This window comes from Pogona vitticeps, chromosome 5, assembly GCF_051106095.1.
Source record: "Pogona vitticeps strain Pit_001003342236 chromosome 5, PviZW2.1, whole genome shotgun sequence".
NCBI lineage: Eukaryota > Metazoa > Chordata > Lepidosauria > Squamata > Agamidae > Pogona > Pogona vitticeps.
Window position 1 is genome coordinate 8761900 of NC_135787.1, and position 25860 is coordinate 8787759.

General features: G+C 44.4%; 1 protein-coding gene across 7 annotated transcripts in view; it reads right to left on the reverse strand.

Annotated features, from left to right (window-relative positions):
- The window catches only part of SLC4A4 (solute carrier family 4 member 4), a 223198-nt gene extending 200371 nt beyond the window's left edge, over nt 1–22827 (reverse strand). For 3 of the 7 annotated variants that reach the window (XM_073002088.2, XM_073002090.2, XM_073002089.2), the window contains exon 1: nt 22621–22753. The gene's annotated coding sequence lies outside the window, so the exon portion shown is untranslated. Of the gene's footprint in view, nt 1–10549; nt 10574–12713; nt 12863–12973; nt 12997–22620 lie in introns of those variants that run through there. The other 4 variants (XM_073002084.2, XM_073002086.2, XM_078394465.1 and 1 more) reach the window with 4 other exon arrangements.
- Nucleotides 22828–25860: the final 3033 nt, after the last annotated feature.

Below are 25860 nucleotides of genomic sequence, written 5' to 3' on the forward strand. Positions count from 1 at the left end.
CAAGGGGTCAGAGCTGACTTGGCGCAGAATCAATACAGAATGTGTACCGAGTCGCCTATCACCCTTTGTGAACTTGAGTGACGGTATCAATGGCTGTTAATGAATCAAAGAGCTGGTTTCAAATCCTGATTCATCAAAGAGCTCAGAGGGTGACCTTGTGTAAAAACATTTATGACACTGCATCAGTTCGCCTCTGTTTTTTTTTTTTTTTTTAAGCGCCACCTCCAGACTTTATTGCAAAGACAAACAATGCAACAATTACAACCAACACAGCGAACTGGCCAGATAATAAATCAGTCTCTGATTACATGCACTGCTTGCAATATTTTCCACCGGACTAACTATGCACTCACATTGAGCTCTACAGACCCTTAGCTAAGCAAACAGGTTTTGGAGAGAAACCTATTAACAACGAGCGCCTTTGCACTCAAGATGCAATCTAACAGGAAGCTAATGCTGCTAAAACACAGTTATCTGCATTGATTACCTGGAATTTCTTTACAGCTTTGTAAGTGGCCTGAGTGCCCTAGAACTAGCGTTCAAGAATGTTTAACCGGCTCAACATGAATCGCCACGCCAAAGCCTGGTTCTAAACCCATGTCTGGGGTGCATCTCTTCAGACTTTTTGAAATGCAAGTTTAAGTACATTCCCAAGAATACTCCAGCTGGCACGATCAGTGGTCATGCCAGCTGGAGTATTCTGTTCTTTTTACTCAAAAAATAGTAACTTCCTTCAATTATAGTTAGACAGTGTCCTCTATTTGGAGAGCCAATCAGTCCAAGTTGAGTTTAAAGACATAGTATCTTAATTAAGGGGAGCAGGGGTCTTGAAGTTGCCTGTCAACTTCTCAGCATCTGTAAAATGAGCCTACGGACAGAGGACACCTGTTTACAACCTTACTCGTTATAGAGAAGTGTTCGGTATTTCTGTAGCAATGGTTTTTAAATTTGCATCTCTACATACCTATACATTGTTGTGTCCCACCTTTATGCAAAACTGTGTTCTCTGTTTTACTATATGCCTCCTTCTGTTCTCTTATTTTCCAGGTGGCAGTGCTGTTGGGGGGGGGGGAATGGCCATGGTAGGATTCACACAATAGAACAGTAAAAGTTAATTAAACTGTTCTCAACACAAAATGTTCCCTCCTGGGAGAAAATCAGATCCCAGAGGTTCTAGCTCAGCCTTTTTCTCTCATCTGCTAGGTCAATGCCTGTAGAATGAAAGCTGGCGTTGGTGGAGACCACTGAGGTTAAATCTGCCTGTGGTCCGGAGATGTCTGCTGATGGTTTGAAGCGAACAGTCACATGTTTACCACCTGAATAAGTACTAAAATCTAAGCTGCTAAAACTAACCGAGCTTCTCCAAGTGAGGCATCTCCCTACAGATCTGCGCAGGTTTCTAAGTGGCCCAACAAAATGTAGCCTACACCCGTCAGTGCAACATAAGGGGCTAGATCAAATTGAGTGTAAACTGCCCACAGTGGCCTTGTAGCCAGATGGGTGACATAGAAGTCGAACAAATAAATAAAATAAAATAAGTGCTAAACACAATCAATCAATGAATAAATAAATAACTCAGAGAGTTATAAGCACATTGTTTCTTGTACACCTCATGTCAAAAGGAGACCAGCCCACGTACGTTCTCTGCACATAGTGTTCGTATCAGTTCTACTAAATCATGAAGACTGAGTCTAATCAGATCCATTCTTTTAAAAGGATGCTTAATCCAGCCCTTAAAACAATGCCCACATCTCTTTTTTGTCTAATGCACTGTAATGCACTTTGTACAACACATACAAAACTAAGAACAAAAAGGAAAAAAAGGTATGCCGTTTAGGTACTCGGATAAATCCTGATGATGAGTTTCTAAAGGACCTCAACTGCAAATTCCTTACAACTCAGATAGATAGAGAAAGCAACAAGCTGACAAGATAGCCTAGTCTTGTTTGAGTGCTTTGTACAGTGGGGTCTCTACTTAAGAACTTAATCCGTATTGGAAGGTGGTTCTCAAGTTGAAAAGTTCTTATGTTGAATCTGCATTTCCCATAGGAATGCATTGAAAACCATTTAATCCGTATCTGCTATTTTCCGTCCATAGAAACTACAGTGGAACCTCTACTTAAGAACTTAATCCATTTTGGAATGGTGTTCTTAAGTTGAAACGTTCTTAAGTTGAAGCAAAATTTCCCATAGGAATGGACTGAAAATCAATTAATCCGTTCTGGCTGTTTTTTTGTTACGTAGAGGTGCGTTCGTACATTGAAGCATTAGTTCCCATAGGAACTAATGCAAAGCTGGTTAATACGTACTCTACCACTAGGGGGAGAATTTTTTTTAACCTAAGATGACCTAAGGTTAAAAAAAGAGCAGGAAAGGTTTTTTTCCTGTTCTTATCTTGGATTTCTGTTCTCAAGTAGAAGCAAAATTTAGCAAATGGAGCTGTTCTTAAGTTGGATTGTTCTTAAGTAGAGACGTTCTTAAGTAGAGACCCCACTGTACTTTCTTTGTGTTCAACTCTACCTTTAGGGGCCACTTCAGGAGAAACGCAAGAAAAAGCTCTCAGTGCACAACTGTATTCTCACAGAGTTTGCACTTGTGGTCAATAACCCTGGTCCTGCCTGATCTGGCATACAATTTTTTGCAAATAGGATCCACTCTCACTTTCTCTTATCATGTAGAGGTTGAAAGAAACCAGCGAGTGCCTTGAATGCCACCATAAGGCCAGTAGTTGCAAACAGGCATGATCTAATGCATTTCCCCTCCAACAACATCACAGAACCAAGTACAACGAGATGAGGCAAAGACTATGCTATGACAAACAGATCACTTTCACCACTCAAAAGAACACCAATTTCTATTTACTAAGCATTATCAAATAGTTTGACCCATGAAACGTTAGCTTGCTCTCTAAAATACAAATGTAGCTCATTCTACCATTTCTATTTTGTTGTTGTTTAGTTGTTAAGTCGTGTCCGACTCTTCGTGACCCCATGGACCAGAGCACACCAGGTCCTCCTGTCTTCCACTGCCTCCCGGAGTTGGGTCAAATTCATGTTGGTCTCTTTGATGACACTGTCCAACCATCTCATCCTCTGTCATCCCCTTCTCCTGTTGCCTTCACACTTTCCCAGCATCATGGTCTTCTCTTCTCATGAGATGGACAAAGTACTGGAGCCTCAGCTTCAGGATATGTCCTTCCATCAGGGTTGATTTCCTTTAGAATGGATAGGTTTGTTCTCCTTGCAGTCCAGGGGACTCTAAAGAGTCTCCTCCAGCACCACAATTCAAAAGCATCAGTCCTTCAGCGGTCAGCCTTCTTTATGGGCCAGCTCTCACTTCCATACATCGCTACTGGAAAAACCATAGCTTTGAGTATGCAGACCTTTGTCAGCAAGGTGATGTCCCTGCTTTTTAAGATGCTGTCGAGGTTTGTCATGGCTTTCCTCCTAAGAATTTTGTGGCTGCTGTAAGCATCTACAGTAATCATGGAGCCCAAGAAAGTAAAATCTGTCACTGCCTCCATATCTTCCCCTTCTATTTGCCAGGAGGTGATGGGACCAGTGGCCATGATCTTAGTTTTTGTACCATTTTGCACCATTGTACCATTTCTATACACTGTGGAAAAGAGAGAAATTAAATCCTACAGTACTGTGCATGTTTCTTCCGATGTTTTCTAAAGCTATCTGTTCTTGTTTAAGGCCTACGTAGTAAAATCCATAAACTGTACCTTAAAAAATACGGATTCCATCTGTGAGGTGTTTTTTCCCTGTTAACCGTTAAGTTCAGTCTTCTCAACACTGGCTTTCCATCTTAAACCAGAAATAGTTTGCTTGCCTCTCTCTGCTAATATTCTAATTAAAGAAAATCATTTCCAAGCTGAAAAGACAAGAGCATACAGTCACTTTTTCCCCTTCTCACTGATGGAACTAAAATTAAAATTCTGTCTCATTTCATAAGCAAGATTTAGCCTCCATCTAAAAAAAAAAGTCGCACTTAATTTTTTTTTTTTCTGGGACAAATTCAACACTGAAAGTCAGGAATGGCAGCACCTTTCAAAATATATGCTGTGGTAGATTAACCCCTCTTACCTCCTGGCTGTCTGCTATTGCCAGAGAAGAGGGGAAAAACACAGAGAAGAGAATACAAAGGCAGTCTAGAAATGTACTGTACCTTTTCTCTCTGTTTCTTTTGCCAAGTACCCCTTGCACAGAGCAGCCATTGGTAGTTGAGGAATTTTTGGAAAAATTAGGAATTAAACTAATTTTTCCACGCTCTACTGAATAGTCAGAAAGAGACCACATCTGCTAACATGCAGGCAATTTGGAACTCATTCTATGCAATCAAACCAGGGCCTGATTTTCAAAGATTCTGCCATGAGAAAGAAAGGATATCAGGTTTAACAATGATTGCTTTATCCCAAGGACTTCCAGATTGTTCAAACAATTGTCTTTAAGAGCAAATTTCGCACACCAGAACTGACTTGACAGCACCCAATCATGATGATGATAGCAAATATAAATATACAAATTTGTAAGGAAACACCTTGTTAACTCTTTCAAGGCTGTGTAAGGAAAGGAGAGAATTTTGTTTCATTTTTAAAACATATTTTCCCCAAACTGCAAATTTCTTCATATTTGCAATGGAGGGAGGGAGGGAGGGAGGGAGGAAGGAAGGAGTTTCGTCCATCTAAGCCCAGAACGTTTGAGTCATGTCAAAGAAAGTACAAAACCCAGCTATATTATTTTCACATTTTCACTTCTTGAATACATTAGCCACATCATCCTAAGGAGAATGCACATTCCTACAATTCAACACAGATTTACGAAAGTTGCAGTTTTTCACTTCTTTCAAATATTTCTCTCAAGCCCATTCATTTTTTCTTCTTTCTGCAAAAGACTCCATGGATCAGTCAATTTACATTACCTATCTTGTCACATACTATATAAAAATTGTAATTCTGCTTTGTAACACTATCAGTTGCTATCTATCTTCTATACCTGAAAGTGCCAAGACTGCAACAGATTTATGACAGCTACGTATATAATGACATATATGATGTGCAACAGGCAAACTGATTTATAAATGTTGTGCAGCAGAGTTTTAAAAGATCAGATTCAACCATGTCCGATTCAACTCTGGCCATAACCAAACTGCTTCTGTCAAATGGAGTAGTCCATCTGGATCAATGGGACTTAACTGTATGCAAGTACTCATTTAGCATTTAACACATTGATTCAATGAGAGTACCCTAGTAGGAACTGCCAACAGGATATAAGCCACAGCCACATTTTAGGAATACCTTGTGACTGTAGATTGCAGCAACGAAAATCTAGCTGATGAGCAAAGTACATTCTGCACATACTCAAAAGCGCTCTTCATAAGGGCCTCATTAGACAAAGCCACTGATTCCACATCTAGAAGCAGTGCACTCTTCAGGAAAATACTTTTTAAATTACTTATTCTAATCTTACCTCAACTGACAAATTAGCAAGCTTTGGCCTTGTAATTGGTCAACTGAGAAACACCAGAGTATTTATTCATTCATTCATTCATTCATTCATTCATTCGATTTATACCCCGCCCCCCTAATATCTTAGGAATGTAGGGGTACCCGGAGAGATAGATGGTGTTGCCTTGAAATGTATCTGACCCTATGTCTCATGTTCCAAATCTAAACCTTTAATATTTGCAAAATGCTCCAGCGAGAAGCCTGGGTGGGATTAAGATCTGAGGAAGTCCCAGAGAATTCCCCTGGGTGTTTATAGAGATATGTCAATCAAACTATATTATGGGCTAAAGTTTCAAAAACTGCATTTGGATGAATACTCTTAGGGGCACACAAACTATAAACATTCTGCCTTTATTTATTGTTGTGAGTTAAATTACATATTTTCTCATTGCAATTCTATGCATGTCCCTCTGAGTTCAGTGGGAGCCAACCTCTCATAAGGGCGCTTGAATCAAAGGGACAGCCATGAGCATGTGCCTAAAAATCAATTGAGCACTTTAGCAAGTTTCTCAGATGTAATTACAGTGGTGCCTCACAAGACGATGTTAATTCATTCTGCGAAAATCGCTGTTTTGCAAAAACATCGTCTTGCAAAATGTGGTTCCCCATTGGAATGCATTTAAATCCATTTAATGCGTTCCAATGGGGAAAAATCGTCGTTGTCTTACGAAAATCACCCATAGGAAAACCGTTTTGCGAAGCACGGATCAGCTGTCAAAATTGCTGTCTTGCGAAAAATGGTCCCCAAAAAAAAGTCTTGCGAAGCACCGTCCGAAACACTGTCCAGCAAAAATCGCCCATAGGAAACACCATTTTGCAAAGCGCTATAGCGATCGCAAAAACTCATCGTCTACTGAATAAACCGTTTTGCGAGATAATCGTCTAGCAGGGCACCACTGTATTATCTAGCAAAATATCCAGCAATTTCCAGGGCACACGTTTCCAAGACATCACAAAGTTTCCCCATGAAAAGAGCAGGCAAGGGCCAGGCTCTCTGCCATCTAGGTTGGAGGACAGGTATGACATCACAGCAATAGTTTCTCTTAGTGCAACTGTCTGTCTGGTTTCCCTCCCATGAATGAAGTGCCACTAAAACGCCTTCCCTCTGGTGATCCACGCCACTGAGAGCAAGCTTCCTGCTCTCTGTGGAGCCCCATGTCTCTGTTCCTTGTCCTGTCAGGAGAGGAGAGAAAGTTGGGTGAACAATACCTCTGCCCATCCCACATGGAGAAGAGTGACAGCAAACCATCCCTGCCCTGCATAACCAAACTTTTGTTATTATTATATGTTGTCAAGTCACTTTCAATTTATGGCAACACCATGAATTAACAATCTCCAAATGTTCCTGTCACTAACAGCCCTCAATAGCTGTGACAAACGAAAGCCAGTGGCTTCTTTTAATGAGCAAATCTACTTCATGATCAGTCTTTTCCTTTTCCAGCTGCCTTCAACTTTTCCCATCATCACAATTTTTACCAAGCGAGTCTTGTCTTCCAGACTTTTACAAGGGGCCATATCAGTCAAATAAGCCCTACGCACTTAAAATCCGGCATGCATAAACCAAGGTCATGTCGCCGATTGCCCAAGCGTTGCTCAGGCAATTGACTACATGAAACTAGTCAACGCATGTTGGACTTTGAATGGATATCTGATAGGATGTCTTATGTACAAGGCTAGTACATAGGGAAGATAGATTAAGCCTTCACTAATCTCAGAGCATAGGAGCTGGCTTTGGAAGAGTGGTTATCTAATCAAGCACAGAATAATGGGAGATTGTTGCGCTCAATGGCTGAACTGCGCCTTTACTCCACCCCCACAATGACACAAGTCCATATTTTTTTAAAAAAACGCTGTGGACACAAATTTTGATTTATCAACCTTGGATATCAAGGCTAATGTAAGGTATCTTGGAATCAGGTTTAAGGTTCAACTACCCTGTTGCAATGTTAGTTTGAAACTGGATTCCACTCACCTTCTCTCTCTCTCTCTCTCTCTCTCTCTCTCTCTCTCTCTCTCTCTCTCTCTCTCTCTCTCTCTCACACACACACACACACACACACACACACACACACACACACACACACACACACACACACACACACACACACACACACACACACACACACACACCCCTAGCAAACAAGCTCCATGTATTCTCAAAGGCTTTCACAGCCGGGATCTGATGGTTGTTGTGGGTTTTTCGGGCTCTTTGACCGTGTTCTGAAGGTTGTTCTTCCTGACGTTTTGCCAGTCTCTGTGGCCGGCATCTTCAGAGGCCAGGAGCAGGAACTCTGTCCATGCTCTGTTGCTGTTTGTTGGATAGTTGAGTATTTATAGCTGTGGAAACAGCTACTGTCCTTTTCAGGAGATAGGGTGATCAGCGTTTCAGATCACTTCCTAGGGCTAGAATAAACGGTTCAGTCTCGGGATTATATACAGGGATTTTTTTTAAAAAAAAAAACTGCACCCACATTTGAGGGAACACTCAGAACAACCTATTTGCCAATCGTGTTCATACCAAAGAAATTCCAACAGCCATATATATTAGATGGACAAGAGGCAGGTAGTACATAGGGACGGCACGATGTAGCACCATCTGCCAACAATGCACCATGTGCCAGGTCAGAGGGCAGCCCTTCCCTGGATTTTGATTCAGCTCAAGCATAAAACCATCTTCTGCAAAGTCATCACACATCGCTACTTCCTGAAGTCATAAGAAAAGGGCAAACAGTCAAACTTCTTTCCTTGTCACTACGAAGGAAAGCTGCAATTTAACATTTTCCCACAAAGGCCTAGAGCTTGTTACTCAGCGCACTTGCCATGAGCAAAGGGCCACCACCCTGGATATGCCTCGGGGGAGGGATAATTAATGGCAACTGCAATCTGCAAAACAGCCTCAGGCGCAAACGGGTAAAGCACCATGCTAATGACTGCTGAGCACAGAAACACACTTCATGCTCCTGAGGAGCAATGATGTGTCAACACACAGGTTCTGACACCGGAACATCTCCCTAAGAGCCTTAGGGAACTCTATGAATCTCTGGGGGGGGGGGGGAATCAGAACTCCATATTCGGGACAGCTGGCATTTGTCCCAGTTAAGGGTTAATTCCAGAGTGAAGCCAGACAATCATTTCCAACCGTATCAAAATTCATCTTAAGTGTCAAAGTATAAGTCTTTTCATTGATGCAATCAGAGACAGGCATGAACCACTGCTCAGGCCAGTCCAGCGTAGCGCCCACACACATGTTTTGAGGATGCTGCATGCTTCCCTCCCTCGCCTCCTCTGGGTGAACACCCAACTCACTGGCAGCAACACACTTCCCTGATCTCCCTTCTCCGGACAATTGTACACTCAGAGGCAGTGCCGCAGGATTCCCTGCCCCACCTTCTCATCTGAATGGGCAGTTGCTGGAGGAGGCAACCACACTGCTACCAGAGGAGGTGGGGGAGGGAAGCATGCAGGGTCATGGAACACCAGTACGGGCACCACACCAAACTGGGCCAAACCTCCAAACCATGGTTCATGCTCAACTTCAGTTGCAATAATTCCACATAACACTAGCTTGTCTAGTTGTACAAGGTTTATTCATCTACACCGTTTTTACATTCCGTAAGCGCAAAAATATTTCAAATACTGAAAACATCCCAAAGTCTTACAGATATGAGAAAAACTGTAGGCAGAAATGCTTTAAAATATATGTAAAAACTAAATTAAGTTGCAAGCAAATAGTATTCAGTATTCAATCCAAAATTTCACTTCTTGACAGATGCACCTTTGGGTAAGGCACATACACAGCAGCATATTATGCGCGAATCGTGGCACAATTTATTTATTTATTTATTCTATTTATATCCCACCTATCTGGTCAATTACGACCACGCTAGGCGGCTTACACCATAAAATCAATCTGGCTAGCTAGATAGCTCAATGTGTTAGTTATCTGGCTGTGGAGCTAAAGGTTGAGAGTTCAATTCCCCACTGTGCATCCCACAAAATCCAGCCTTTTGTGTGGCCTTTGGCAAAGATTACAGTCCCAAGGCATCCCCAGAAGAAGGGAATAGTCAACCCTTTCTGAGTACTGTGTACCTAGAAAACCATGAAAAGAGCCTCCATGTTTCAGAACTGACTCGACGGGACATGATTATTATTTAACCCTGGCACAGAACCATTTGGGTATAGTAAAGTAATGGCTGATCGATACTTTCAGCACATTTTGGTGATTTTGAGGATTTCTGACCAGCTGTTGTTGGGTTTTCCCTCCCTATATTTTAGGATTGACTTTTTCAAATAAAATCAGTAAAAATTAACACATTAGTAGCTACTAGTCCTTAGTGCTTTGCTCATAAAGTATTGAGTAATGGGGGAACATGTTACCTTTTAGAAAAGTAATAGTAGTGCTGATGGGTTAACGTTTTACAATAACATTCCAAGCTCCGCTTTGCCAAACAAAATGAAAGCACTCTTTTCATCTGTTGCAAATACTGTACTGAACAAACGATACACACAGATGAGTCTAAGATACGTATTTACATGATAAGCAACACTCATAAAGCGTAGTTTAGTTACTCCAGTCATGAATCTGACGGAACGCGCTGCGTCTATGAAAGCTTATAAAAAAGAGAAGTTATTCTTTAAATTAACAAAAAGTCTTTCACTTGTTAGTACTCCAAATATGTCCCAGGTCTCATGAATTTCCTATTTACACAACACCCCATAAAGAGTTTGGCGCTCAAGCAAAAGCATAATCGTTAAACAATCACATGAAGGAAGAATGATACATCTCTGAATCATATGTTTAAATCTCCATATTCCGCCACGCAACAGAAAGACAGGTTTTATACTGGTTTTTCCTGTTTTCTCATTCCTGGTTTCTCTCTTTATCTGAAACAGTAATTGAAGAACAACACAGATATATTTGAACCCTGTACACGGCACCATAATGACCACCATACTTGTTCATAGCTACAAACTTTTCACAAAAGGTATCCTTCCGGTCTCATAAGCATATCAATGGCCCACAAAATGTGTGACCCTCACCTTGCCCCACTCAAGCCAGATGCATCTAATCAGACCCCAGACATGGATTTTCAAATGCTCTGCCTGCTGTTGCAGATCCAGGGTTCCTGCTAGAACAGGAAAGTTATCAGACCTCCAGCGGGTCTCTACACACCGATGGCCTCCTTTCATGACAGGTGCCACAGGCCTTTCGCTACAGGTTCAGACAGAACTCCGGACAGCTAATGAAACCGAGGCTTCTGCACAGAAAGGAAAAGTACTAATTAAGGGAGTGACTGCTAGGGGTTAATGCTTGCTACTGAAACCTTTTATTTGTTTATCCTTCACCTAGCAACACAGCATCTTCTACAACCCTAGGTAAGGTATTTCTGAAGACACCGCTGTATATGCCTCTAAGGGATAAACCAGCCCTGCAATAATTAACTCTCTCTTCCAGTTTTGCTATAAAGAATAGAGTCAACCAAGCCAGAGAAGACAAATGAGCCAAACACGGTATCATCAAAAGGACAATGCGTACATTCTGTGACCCATAAGTTGTACTTAACTCCCACTGAAATCAAAGAAACTTAGAACTAATTTAGGCCTCACTGATTCCAAAAAAATGACTTTACTTGGATTGGGGCAAACATAAGATGCAGCACATAAAATTGTGGGGGACCATTTGTCTAAAGCAAATGATATTTCCTCTTCCTTCTCAGAAAAGCAACCGTCCACGGTCAATAGAGTGTTTCAACAATGAACTTGCACTTACCAGCTGAAATGGCCTGGGAAGTGGAACCAGTTACCTTGGGAGTTGGTGAGTGCGCCAACACTGGAAGCATTCAAGAAAAACTTAGATAAGCACCTGGCAGGTATGCTTTGATTTGGATTTCTGCATCGAGCAGGGGGTTGGACGTGATGGCCTTGTAGACCCCTTCCGACTTCACTTTTCTATGATTCTAAGTGTCGGAGTGATTGAAAACTCTCCCTCCTAGTCCAAAGTTGCACCAAAAAGGTTTGGAAAGAAATTTTAAGAAGAGGGAACACACACACTGTGCGGGAATGGTGCGCAGCACAATAAAAATAAAGTACTTTGGCTCCGGGGGGAAATACCAATAAGATCAATGTAGGATCTGGAACGCATGGTGGAGCAAACACTGCATCTGAAACACCTCCCTGTTTAAGAACGAAAATTCTCCATTAATAGAAAGTTAACCATTCAGGGAGAAGGGCAGATTGCAACCTTTATCCACAAAGTATAAAAAAGAGCTAGATATCCCATACAAAAGTAAAAACTCAAGAAATCAAATTGTCCGTAGCATAAAAGTGAGATCCTCTGAGCAGCTAACAGTTGGTAAAGATATTTAGCAGCCAGCCACGATGCTAAAATGTTGTGCTTCCACGCTAGGCGCAGGTGGTAGGGAGGGCTTCCTCTGCAAACATCCCAGACATACAGGATGCAATTATTAAGATTTTTAAGAAGAATAAACCAGAGGTACGGTAGCAGCACAGACCTCTTGCTTGAAAAAAGTTTGCTTGTTGTGGACAGGAACATGAAACCTCTCAATCTCAATTTCACTGTGTTCCTCCATATCCTTTCGAGGCTCCCACCCCATCCTTTGTTCCTTCACATGGAATTACACACATTCATGTTCCTTTTCTCCCAAAGGTATGCATGATTTTGTGTCTATTTTGTTTCTCCAGAAGGGACCACGGTGTCAGAAATGTGTCAATTTCTGTAGCCAGGTATGCTCCCACAATGAGTCTTAAGAGGCACAACATGGATTGTTTCACCAATAATCCTGAGACCACTGTATAGTTTCCATTTCTCTACACAGATGGAAACCAAGAAAGCCGGGCAAAAAAGAGATAACCAGCCTGCAACTAACATGCTGATTTATTTAAAACATGAAGCTACCTACTACTTTTTCTGAGCGACAAGACTCTCCAAAACCAGACACTCCACAATACTCACTTTTAACTATTTACGCCTCTTTCTGTGTCACATTTCCAAAAAAAAGCAAAACTCAACTATAGTTTTAAAATACAACAAACTGTAAAGTTAAAAAAAACAATAACCATCCACATTTAATACATGAAAATATACATTCAAGGCATGCTGATGAACAAAACAAAAAAAGGGAAACCTCACCATGATAAACCTCCCTATTCAAAGGCAAGATTCTTTAAAGTCTTCCAGACTCACCTGAATGTTAAGAGGGAAGGGAAGAATCTTACACCCTCAATGGAAGCATTCCAAAATAAGCATTATGTTACTTCCTACAAAATGAACTAAAAACGTAAAAAACAGGTGTATGCTTAACCAGTACAACCACCTTTCAGCAGAGAAGTTTCAAAAAGGGTCAGAAATTTGTCAGGTTCTTTTATAATCCCTGCCATGCACACATGATAAGTTTCCCGCAAAGCACTCCATCTTTATCCTCACTCCCCGAAGCTACACCTTACCGTATGTGGGTGTCTGTAGATGTGCAATAAATGCTAACCAAATTTGTTACGCTGTCTTAGAAACATCCAGGAAACAAAGGAAAACTTTTGTCCCAGCAAAAGAAACTTCCCGTACTTCTGGTTTACTATTGCTAAAAATATGGTGAAGAGGAAGTTCCCGGGCTAATGTGTACTTTTGACATATTTTTACGTCAAACCATGGAACGAACGGGGGGGAAATCAAGGGGGAACAGAAGTTCACTTGCCGTCTTTCAGCAGTGTGCGTTATCACTGCTATCTTGCAAAGGAGAAAGATGAGAGGGTTTCATGTCTGCAAGTCATACATAATGCAGTGTGCGCCAGTCCTGTTCCTACACTTAAAAACGAGAACTAACTTAGAGCTGGTCAATTTGGTCCATTTCTGTAACATCTGCAGGCTCTGAACATCTGGCTTCCTTAATTGCAACAGATGGTCAAACACAGAAGCTCTAAATTTCAACCAAGCAAACCACTAATTTCTTGTCAATATTTGCACATTCTTTTAAACAATGCAACCATTACAAAGCAGCAGCAATTAGCACTCAAAGAGAACTGGAAATTGCTACTATTACCAGAGAGCATGCCTCCCATTTATCATCGTTAATTCCAGGTTAAACAGATGAGGCACTGGATCATAATATTTATTCCCAACAATGCAAGAATGTTAGGTATTAAGCAGCTTTCACCCGTTCTATTTTTTAAACAGACAGTACAGTATAATCCATTAAATTTATTTGTTTGCAAAAGTATATAGCATAAGATATTACCAGAGGTCTGCAGTGCTATAGATCTTTATTAGAGTTTTAGCATCCAACTAAACTTTGAATAGATGCACGACTAGCAACGAGAGAAGCTTAGGAGGAGTCAACCTGCCCAGGGCCGAACAGTTGTTGCTATAGCTAGATTTTCTCCAATTAGGTTCTAGCGCCCTCTCTAAGAGCCAGGTAAGTTAGAGAACAACATATTGTAAGCAAACACTGTCTTCGGCCGGAGCACAGAGGAAAAGAGGTCTCACCTAATTATCTTCTAAGCTAAATGTTTGCCTTCTAACAGAAAGCCTCTGGAATAGGCAGAAAGGACATTCTGAGCTTGGATTCTAGTTTCCTCTATCCCCAATTTCTTCTGTCCACTCTCCTCCATATGCATCCTCAAAGTTACCTGCTTTTCATTCAGTGACACACACGGCTCCTTTCTGCAACTCTTCCCCGCTTCTACTCCGTTTGCTAGTCCTGCAATTGAATCTTCTTTCCACCTGTGGCATAATGCATTTCTCCTGGTACTACTGTAGGCCTTCTGTAAGGGTTTTTTCTTTTCTTTTCTTTCCCTAACTTTTTTTGTTCTCTTTCTTTCCCCCCCCAACCCACCTTTCCTTCTTGATCTCAACTAGCCAGTCTTCCTTTCGGCTTCCTGTTTCTCAACTCCCACGGCTTAAATTCCCCCAAACTCTTGAGCCCTCTTTCCACTCCCCTTCCAAGGTCCGAATCCTCCCATCTTCCTAGCACCTTCTTCCTGTAAAAGCACGTCTTTCTATTATGTGCTTTGATCGTTTCACACATACAAGTCTCCCACTACACACTACACTGAGGCTAGCCTCTGTCAAGGAGGCACAGTGGGGAAATCAAATGTCCAACCCTTTGGTTATTATTATTATATATTTGATGTATATACCCAAATCACATACCTAAACCAATGAGCTATCCAGCAGTTCATGGAATCTGCTGTGCTACTCTTCGTTCACAAGGAGGACGATTTTGACAGCTCCCTCCGCGCTCGCAAAACGGGTGTTTTCGGGACCTAAGCTTCGCAAGACAATGATTTAAACAGCTAATCGGCGGTTCGCAAAGCAGCTTTCCTATGGCTGATCTTCGCTAGACAATGACGATTCTTCCCCATTGGAACGAATTAAACAGGTTTCAATGCATTCCAATGGGGAAATGCTTTTCGCTAGACAATGATTTCGCTAAACAGCTATTTCAGTGGAACGGATTATCATCGTCTAGCAAGGCACCACTGTATTCCATACATGCAAGGCAGCAGGTTAGCAGAACAAGAGACAAGAGGTATCCATCCTGCAACCCGCCCTTAGCGTACAAAGTGGGCTGCCGGACAGGGGAAGCCGGCTCCCTCCACGTCTGGCATAGAAGAGCAGCCGCTTACAGAAGGAAGACAGAGCTCTCCATCCTCCTCCCTCATAACCTTGTCCCTGCTGTGGTTTGTCGTTGACACTGTAAACTTTGCAGGCAAATCACTTTTGTGAATTTACTTATAAAGCTGGGTTAGCAAAATTCGTGTCTTTGGGAGGGAAAGGTTGTACTTGAAGGACTCCCAAAATAGATTGCAAGAGTATATCTATGCCAAAATCTGGAGGGAGAGAGAGAAACGGCTTTTCTGGACCCCAAATTACCAGAATCCTCCATCCTAGCCATGCTGTGTTGGGGATTCTGGGGGGTTGTGGTCCAAAATAGCAACTTTTCCTACCTCCGTTGTGTGGATGAGCATCCTGAAACTTCTCCATGTGCCCTACAACCAAGGGTTAAGTCACACTATACAGATGATCAAATTTCTGCTTTCATCACACCCTGGAAGCCTTACATACATTATTGCTTCACTTCTCTACAGTCATGTACAGTATGTGGGAGAAAGTAAAGGAGAAAGACATTAGGGTGAAATTTGATCCTGCTTTCTCCTCCTGATCGCGTCAGGAACTGAGATTTACTTTGCTTCACCTGCAACTTTGCAGCCCATATAACATATACCGATCTACCCTTGCTTCATCGTCACCTAACACAGCCCATTTTCCTCCTAATTGCACCACGGAACCTAAGAGCCAGAAAAAGCACCCTGGAGATGACAGATAGGACTGTAGATTAAGAGCAGGTGCTATTACTAATATGCAAACCCAGATGACTCAAGCTGAACAACCTATGCAATGAGCACTACAGCGATGAAAGGACTATTGCAAAGCAAAATACTTATCTAAATACGATTTGCTAATACATCAACGCAACCATCACTCTTCCAAGACACATTATGTGCAATACAGACCCACTGGCATATATTACCTCTACACTCACATACGCTAGAGAAGCTTCCACTGAACAGGAACCAAAGCAGGGGAGGGAAAAGCAGGGAGAAATTGCAAACAAAGGGCTGGCTTATTACAACATTATAATGATGTAACAGGGAGGAAGAGTATAGCGAACAAAAGGATACTAAGGCAGCGGGCTTAGGGGAGAAAAAGGATGAATACAGCATAGCAGTTAGCAGGAAATTCATTCAGAGAAAGCAAAAAAAAAGAAGGGTGGACAAGAAATTAATTCCACTATAGAAAGTGGGGGGGGGGGAAGGTTTGTTTTCAGCCTCATGATAAACTAGAGGGATATTAAAACGCTTATGGAAACACGTCTCCTTAGAAATCATACCACTTCATTCCATTTAATCAAATCCTTAAATAATGATCTGTGTGCATCTGTCATTTGTTTATTCTAAACAGGAACACAACGCTGGGTGTATTGGAACTGTCCTGTAACTCCATTCTGCAGGTGAAAACTGATATGGGGTGCAGCAGGTTTCAAACCAGCTTTGTACAGTTTAAACCTGTGGGAGAATATATAGCTTTAAAAATGCTGTAAAGTATTGACTTTCTGTGTATTCTCGAAAGCTTTCACAGCCGGGATCTGATGGCTGTTGTGGGTTTTTCGGGCTCTTTGGCCGTGTTCTGAAGGTTGTTCTTCCTAACGTTTCGCCAGTCTCTGTGGCCGGCATCTTCAGAGGACTGGAGTAGGAACTCTGTCTGTGCTCTGTGTACCATCTTAGAACTGCGGAGATGGAAGGGATCCCTAAGGATCATCCAGTCCAGCCCGTCAAGGAGAAACAGGGAAGAATCAAATTCCCAACCTCTGGCTCCACAGCCAGATGCCTAAACTATTCCACAAGTTTTCTTCTATCTCCTTGCTCTACTCCAAGGAGTATCATGGGACAAGGCCACATTTGCTAAATCAACAACAGTACTTCCACAAACACACGCTATATTAATCAAATGCAGCCAATACTTTTTACTACCCTCAGTCCTGGCACAATGGAAAACATCGCACAAATAGCAACAGCTCAGACACATACCCCATGCAGCTGCACACACATGGAGCAACGAGACCAATGCTACACACATCTACAATTGCATTGCACAAGTCCCTTTAACTTCAATGTGAACAAAAACCAGACAGAGCCTCCGGGTGAGATATCCTATCCCACTTAAGACTATAAAGCTACTATTGAAACTGCACGAGCAAGGACAGTTTCAGCACGCACATTCCACCACTCAGCCGCTACAACACCGTGCAGTGGCCTTCATGGGTAAAGCTGCCCCGACAGGTAAGGAAGAGTTTTCATTTTACCAGAACCACACTCGGTGGCTCAAACATTCCAGCTGCAAATCAGCGAATAATGAATGGAAAGTGTATATGCGGGTTAGCACACACAATCCATTCCTGCTTAATCCCTTTCTGTAGGCCAGCGGTGTATGCCTTAAAGCAGGGATTGTTAAACCCCGATCTGCAGACCGGTGCCGGACTGGGCCACAAAGACAGACCTCCTCCCACATGCCCCCCTGCATGCACTCCACCGCACAACTGCTTTGCACATGTGCGCACATGCCAGCGCTGGCGCAAGTGCTCCCCATCTTCACGCATGCGCCCGAGCGCCCACACAAAGGGGGGGCTTGCGCGGGTGGATGGGTGCTCTAGCGCATGCACAAAGGGGTGGGGGAGCGGTTGCATGTGCACTGGCACGCGTGTGCATGCTCCCTACCACTGCGTGCATGAGCCCAAGAGAGAGAGAGAGAAAGCATGTTCCTTCGTGCATGCACACGAGCGGGAGGGGGGTGCCCTGGCTTCCTCAGCCGGTCCGTGGTCCCAAAAAGGTTGGGGACCGCTGCCTTAAAGGGAATCACTCAGATTTATACAAGTGAACGCCCTTCTCTGTGGCTGCTCCTTTAGACTCTGGAACTCCCTCCCACTGGAGGCCAGGCAGTCCACATCTTTGCTGTCCTTCTGCCACCAGGCAATGACCTTTCTCTTCAGGCAAGCTTTCCTCTGCCTGAGCGGGGTTTTCAAATGTATTGTTGTATCTCATTGCTCTGAATGTGTTTTTGCTTTTGCTTGGTGTTTGTTTGAACCCTTTTGGCATTTGTATAGTTATTGTTTTTAGCTTTACAACATTGTCTTTTAATTATGTAAGTTAATTTGGCTCATTTTTAAGGAGAAAGGTGGGGTAAAAATATGATAAATCAATCAGCCATACATACATTGTGGTTATGCCCCTTCATAACAAATATCATGTGCATGCATTTGTTCCCCTTTTGGTATGTAACACCTGCACCCGGGCACAAAATGCATTGTCAAAAGCAGATTCTAAATGAACTAGGTCATATGAAAATCCATTCATAACAAAACCAAAATATTTGTTTGCTCTTCTTCATAAACAAAACTCTGAACGTACACCTGTAGAGTTATCATTTTCTCAGCTAGAGGTGAACAAGTGAGTCATTTCCATGGGTTCTTTCTATACATGGACCACACCTACTCATGGCTTTCTATCCGGAGAAGGTTCTTCAATCCTTATCTATATCTGATAATCAAAACTGGAGAAGGCTGTCGGCAACTCTACTTCTTAGGATTTGGAGGTGAGAAAAGAGATCATGATCTTCCTCAGTTTATTGGCTAGTCGTCATTAAACCCAAGTACAGTAACCTTTAGAGCAACAGAGAAAAACGATTATCTCTTTCTCCCACAATGTGTCCTGGAAGAAAGAACGTGGCTTCCAGAGATTCTAAGACTTACATTTCCACCGGTCCCCATCAGCCTGACCCACAAGGAGGGTCAATGGTAGCAGCGGCTCATTAAAATCTGGAGGCCCGCTGGCTCCCTGAACAAAACCCAGGCAATTCTTTCCAAAACAACCTTAATTTCAAGTTTTGCCACTCTGATGCCAACACTAGAACAAAAACTGCCACATTTCCTGAACTTCCAGCCTTATGGAGTAGGGCATCCTCTATCCAGACTCCTTGAATTCCTGTCCAAACGTTCTGCTCTCTTCCTCCTGCTTCATGGTTCACAACCCTATCTTCTACCGTTGCTCAACAGAAGCCTATGGCTAGCACAGTGAATAGCAACTCAAGAGAGAAGCAGGGGGACAAGAGGCTTCAAAAAGATCCTTTCCTCCACGGCCGTGGCAAAGCTTACAGACTGGCAGCAAAGTGGTGGAGAAGCAATTATGCTACCAGTCAATAGTTAAGCCACTAACACTTGCTAGCAAACCAACTCAAACCAACTTTCGACAAATACCCCTAAACCAGAGGGATGTAGGAATGGCCATGTCAACTGGGTATATATATATATTTTTGGTTGTGATTCAAAAAAAGTAAAATTTCCCTTCTCTACCCCAGTCCATTTCGATTTCATGTACAAACCACAAGTTGATACGTTGTTATCTATTGCTTTTTCCAGAAGGCAATACTGTATATATTTACAGACTCACATACACACGGATTTTCCTCCAAGAGAAAAATCTGCACATCTCCAGATCTTTCACAGATGGTAAGAGATTGTTTCGGATGCAACAGAACATTATTGTTTAGAGCTGCCTTATCCAAAGCCGTGTCAACATCCAGCCTTTGATATAAAAGAAATAAGAAGGTGTAACTTTTTTCTTTCCACTAAGAGGAAAATTGCTGGGGAAAGAGACTGGAACAAATGGCAGAAGGAAATGTTTAAGCGGCTTTCTTCTCTACTAATATTCTCTTTGAGAACTTGCCAACTGTGGTAGTGACTTTTCGTACAAAGAAAAATGACCTATAACTGCATGTCACAGTTTGATCCTCAGTTCCAATTATCTGCCCGCCTTGGGTTTCTCTCCCTCTGCTGAAATAACAAACTCATTTCTCGCAGCCCCAAAATCTTGCTTTCAAAGACAGGCTCAAAACTTTCCTTTATTTACTCCACATTCCCTCCCTCCTTTTTGTGCTAATTCAGACTGTACAACATTTAGAGGCAAGAAGTGGTATTTTTGTTTCTGAAAATGTACACCTGATGTATAGAGATTGTACTGCAGGAGAAATACTCTTCATTCTAGTTCTGCTTCTTGTAGACAATATCCCCAAACCCCCAGCCCTTATGGCAGCTGGCTTTAGTGACTAGAGAAGATTCTGGGAGTTGTAGTCTAATAAAAAAAAAATTCTATTCTAAAGGTACAGTAGTTGGAAGTTGGGAGTCCAAACAAGCAATCTCCTTCAAGCTCTGGCAGAGAATACAGGTCACCATAGAGCAGAAGAAAACACTCCACATTTGAGTTTGGTAAACTTACTTTTAGTATAATGAGTACTCTTAGAATTCCCCCAAGTGAGCAGAAAAAATTCTGGGTGCTCTCAACCAAAAACTAATTTTTCAAAGCTTTGCTCCACGCTAATACTTTTTTGTCTTAAATTCCTCCGCTCGGCCAAAGCTGCCCTTAGATTCTCACACCTTACTACCACACCTATGAGTAGCCCCCACCCCGCTTGCTTTGGAAGTGAGCTCCCCATTTCCTAAGGGAAATCTGGGGCTCTGCATACACTCCAGTGTGTTGCCACTTACCTGCTGACCATCAGATCCAGAATCTCTCTAACCGATGCCTTGCCCTAAATGCATATAATCAACTTCAACACTATTCTACCAACTTTAATCTCCTACTTCTCATCGTCAACAATGAATTTATTTATTTTATCTATTTATTCCATTTATACCCCGCCTAACTGGTCATTGCGACCACTGTCCTTCTAGCAACTAAATCATACGCCCTAAACAGACACCAAGTTCCAGTAATGTTTCGTCATGCCTCTAAACAACAGCTTCTGTTACCCAAAATTGGCACATTGCTCTTAGCAGAAACCTCCTCTAAAAACCTGTTCCACCCGTGCTAAAATTCTCCTGTTCACTCTTTAACCTCCTATATCATCTGGGAATGTGAGATGCTATACTCAGCATCTGGGAATGTTTAAAAGGAGTGGCTATTTTATCATTAACAAGCCCCCATGAGTTTCCAACAGCACACAGGGATTTGAACCCAGGTCTCCTGAGTCCCAGAGTCCACCAGTCTATCCACTATGCCACACTGGCTCTCAAAAGAGGGACGGGCATACTGATACATTTAAGGAACTGAGCACCTCCAATTTTGAAATATGTATGCTTTCAGTACAAGAACTGAGTTCACAGTCCATTCACACAAGATCCATTCCTGGTTTTCCCGCAAATCTTCCTTTGGTTGTTGTGGGTTTTTCGGGCTCTTTGGCCGTGTTCTGAAGGTTGTTCTTCCTAACGTTTCGCCAGTCTCTGTGGCCAGCATCTTCAGAGGACAGCACTCTGTGCTCTGGTGTAGTTGGCTTGGGAGTGCAGTATTTTTAGTTGTTGGATCAGCTTTTGTCCTTTTCAGGAGATGGGTGATTATGGTGATCAGCGTGTTTTTGTTGTGGGTGTATTGCTGTGATACCCACAACAAAAGGTGTTGTTGGTGTGATACCCACCAGCTTTGCTCCACGCTAATACCACGGCCTCTCAAGATGCCGGCCACAGAGACTGGCGAAACGTTAGGAAGAACACGGCCAAAGAGCCTGAAAAACCCACAACAACCATTAGATCCCGGCCGTGAAAGCCTTTGCAAATACAAAGCTTCCTTTATTTCACCAATCTAACTTGTGGGGAAAAGCTGAACCCACTGTCAGTAACTATCAGTAGAGATCTTTCCCCTCATGAGATCTTTCCTGCTAATTTTGCCAAACCTTATAAACGTTGGCCACCTTTTCCTCAGCCAGACCCATGCCCTGTTTCAGTTTATTCCATTTAAATCCACACTTACAAATGTCTTAAATAAAAGAGTTCCTCTGAGCATGGACAAAGTGCATTTCCATCATAAGTATGAAACCACAGCCACATGTGGCCAGAGTGATGAAAAACAGGCGAGGCAAACCAACTTTCAGGCAAGTCTACATGTGGGCAATTGTTTTTGGCATCGGAATTGTGCGAAAACAATTCCACCCCTCTATACCCCTCACGTCTGCACCCTTAATTACCTCTCTGGATGCCTAATTAATAAATAATTCTAAATATGCAGGAATCGGATAGGGAAAAAACACTTTGCACATGCTCTGGGGCATGCACTTTCACAATACTTCCACATGTTACTATTTACATCCTTCACTATGCCCTGCCAGATTTTATTCTGTGTATCCTCTCTCTCGCCCTCTCAGAAGCCGATCAATTATTTAAACCTTTTCAGCCGCCTTAAAAGCCAAGACTGTCGTTTTTGGTTGAGTTGTGTGTTTTTGTTTTTTTCCTTAAGAAACTGGTCCATCAATAAAAGTAAAGAGAATTTCCCGGCTGACCGACGAACAGGAAGTCCTTCCCTCCGTCTCCACCATGCCTGCGGGCCGGGTGTGTAGTGGTTAGAGCCGCAGGCTGAAGAAGAGAGGAAGGCAGACCCCGAGTTCGAATCCTCCCCTCTCCGCCACGGAGCTCCCCCGGGCGGGGGCGCTTCTGGGGGTCACGCCCCCCTTCCCTCCCCTCCCCTCCCTCCCTGGCCGGCCACCTCTGGCGCTTTACCTCCGGGGGTCGCCTTTCCGTCGCTCCTCCAGCGCGGCGGCCGGCGGGGGCTGCCGGGGCAGCAGCGAGTAGCCGAGAAAAGGGGCTCCGACGACGGCGGGCGGGCGGCGAAGGCTGTCCCGGGCCGGGCCGGCCGGCTCTCGCCTTCTGCGCTCCGGCTTGCAAGGGCCACCGAGGGGCGTGGGGACGGTCGGCGTCCGCGGAAGCAGCCGTCAAGGGACCCAAGCCGGCGAGGGGCGAAGCGAAGAGAGGGAGGGCGAGCGCCGAAGGATCCGGCCGGAGCAAGGACGCCTCCTTTCGGGTCCCCTTCGGCCGGAGCTGAGGGCTGAGGGCTGAGGGCGGGGAGCGAGCCGGGGAAAGAGCGCGAGCGCGGCGGGGTCGCCGGGCTCAAGGGCTCCTTTCAAAGGGAGCCACTCCGTCCCTCCCTCCGTCCCTCTCTCGGCCGCCCACCCACCTACCCACCCACCGCTCCTCTGGCCTCTCCTCCCCTCCCGCGGTCTCCTCCACGCCAGGCTCCGGCCGGGGGGGGGGCGCAGAGAGCCACGCGCTCTCTCCGGGCGGGCGGGCAAGGCGGCGCGAGGGGGAGGCGAGGCGGCCAAAGCGAAAGGAAGGAAGAAAGAAAGAAAGAGAGAGAGACCGAAAGTGTGCGTGGGGGGGCTGAGAGGAAGAGAAAGAGCGAGAGCGAGCGGGCGAGAGAGAGCCAGAAGCCCGTCCAGGAGAGAGAGAGAGAGCGAGAGAGAGAGACCCCCGGCGAGGCGGCCAGGCGGCGAGCGGGGGAAGACGCGCAGAGCCTCCGGCGCTGGGAGCTCGCCCTCGCCGCCCGGCCCAAGATTTAAAGCCGTGACTCGGGGCTGGAGGGGGGCCGTCCCTCGCGCGCGCCCGTCCCCTCCTCTCGCCGCCGCCTCCCTCGCCTCCGCCTCTTGCCTGCCTTGCCGACCAGCCAGCCAGCCCCGCTCGCCTTGCCTGCCCGCCCTGGTGCTTCTCTCGGCCGCGCAAGGCGAGGAGCGTCACGGGGGCCCCCGGAGGAGGAGCCAGCCCGCCCGCCCGCCCGCCTTGCCCGGCCTCGCCTTGCCTTTCCTCCCGGCTCCTGGGGCGGCCAAGCCCTCCTGCGTGATCCGCTCGGTGGCCTTTCCTCCCGGCTCGGAGGGTTTTCTGGAGCCGGACCGGGCTGCCTCTGCCCGAGCGGCGGAACGGCTAGGGCGCTTTCTCCGGGCGCCGACGGGTGACAGGTTGATTGAGGCTGGCTGGGGCGGGAGAAGGGGGATCATCCCCCTCCCTCGTGCCCGTGCCATCATCCTGCACCCCCAAAAAAGCTCCGCGATTCCCCCCACACACACACACACACACCGGACAGGTGCTTCGTATGGAAACTTTTTCTTATCGAAAGCAGGAAGAAGCTGCGCGCACGTGGCGCGTTGAACTCCACGGGCTTCGTGGCTTTCGGGTTAAGGGGTTTGTGGAGCTGCCCCGCGAGGCTATTGCAAGGGAAACTTTATTGCGATCCTGTGCCTCTTTGAGGAGGAGCAGCCTGGAAGATCGCAGGCAAAGGGTTTTTCCAGCGCCTCGGTGTGCGCGGTCAAGCCAATCCCGACTTAAATCGCGACCGCTTTCTAGGCTTTCCGGGCAAAGAAGTGGTTTTTCCCTTCGCTTCTTCGGGGCTCCGGTGGGGACGGTGCAGCTTGCCCAAGGCCACGCAGGTTGGCCCTTCTGGGACGCCCAGGGAGGAATCGGACTCCCAACCTTTACCTAATTCACTGAGCTAGCCTTGCAGCTCCTTGCGGCACTCACACATTTATCTTGGCACAAAAGCTTACACCCGTCATGCAAAAAAAGCGGAGCTGTGCAGAGCCATCAGGCTAGAAAACTTGAGAAAGTGGGCAGGACTGAGAAACGAAACGAGTTGCTACTGTGAAAAAAGAATCTGGTAACACCTGAGTCTATTTATTGTGGCCTGAGCATCCTTACAGAGAATAAGGCAGGATCTGGCACAATAATATATCCATCTTTTAAGATGACGCCAGATTGTCTCTTCTCTCAGTGCTGCTGGAAGCTGAAGGCAGCTCCTCTGAAATGTGCTGGTACTCCTGTGTGACATGTGCTTAGCCATGTGTGCAAAGCAAACTACAGTACAGAGGTTTTGCCTCGCCATCATTTAGGCTAAAGTAAATGTTTTAGGGGCATTGAGTAGGTAAGAGATTTGCTTATTTATTTTTTCCATGTGATAGGTGAGTGGACACATTGGGACTCCATGTGGACACAAGCATCTTTACTCAAAGTGTGTTTCTCTTTAAACATAACTTGTACCCAGAATGTTTCTTTTGGGGAAGTACTGTACTACATTTTCTAGGCAGGGCAGGATCCAGAGGGGAGAATGAACCTTTCAAGGAAGGGAAAGAAGACTTTCATACCCACCTGTTTTGTCCAGACCCTTTGGGGGCGGTTATTGAGAGGGTTGGCTTTTTCTTGCCTGTATGTTTTTCTCCATACTGGCCCGACATGGTCATTTGCTGACATTAAGTTGCTTCCAATTTATGGTGATTCTACGAATTAATGACCTCCAAGAGGTCATGACCCTTGTCATAGCAAACATTGTTATAAACATTGTCATTATGACAGTTGTCACAAGCAATTATTTGTGTATCTCTGTGCTCCATGTGCATGCCAGAAATACAAATCCATGTTAATGCTAATTATTAGCATTGTTGTTGTTGTTACTGAAGGGTTTGGAGATTTTAGAATAAATAATAAGTCAAGTACACCTCCTAAAATCCTCCAGGTAGCATAATCATTTGTTGACTTACCAATTCTTCATGCATATGGGTCTTGATTGTCTTCTAATTGTACTGTTGTTTTTCATTGCTTTGAAACCAACCTTAGAAAGTAATACAGTGGGGTCTTGACTTAAGAACGGCTCGAGTTAAGAACATTTTGACTTAAGAACCACTCTCATAGGAAAATATTGACTTGACTTAAGTACTTAGATTTGAGTTAAGAACTGAAAAAAACCACGTGGGAGGCAGGGAAAGTGCAAAAATTGAACTTTCAGTTAACTGTTGGCCAGTGAAAAGGGTGCGTGTCTGCTTCCTCACTCCTCCCAGTGTTTAGAGAGTGGATTGGGAGTCTTCAGACTGCCTGGACTGTATTTTCCCTGCCTTCCCTGAACCTTTCTTGACCTAAGAAAAAAAGAAACAAAATATCCCCCCTCTAGTGGTCAAAGGCAGAATAGCAGCTCCCCATTAG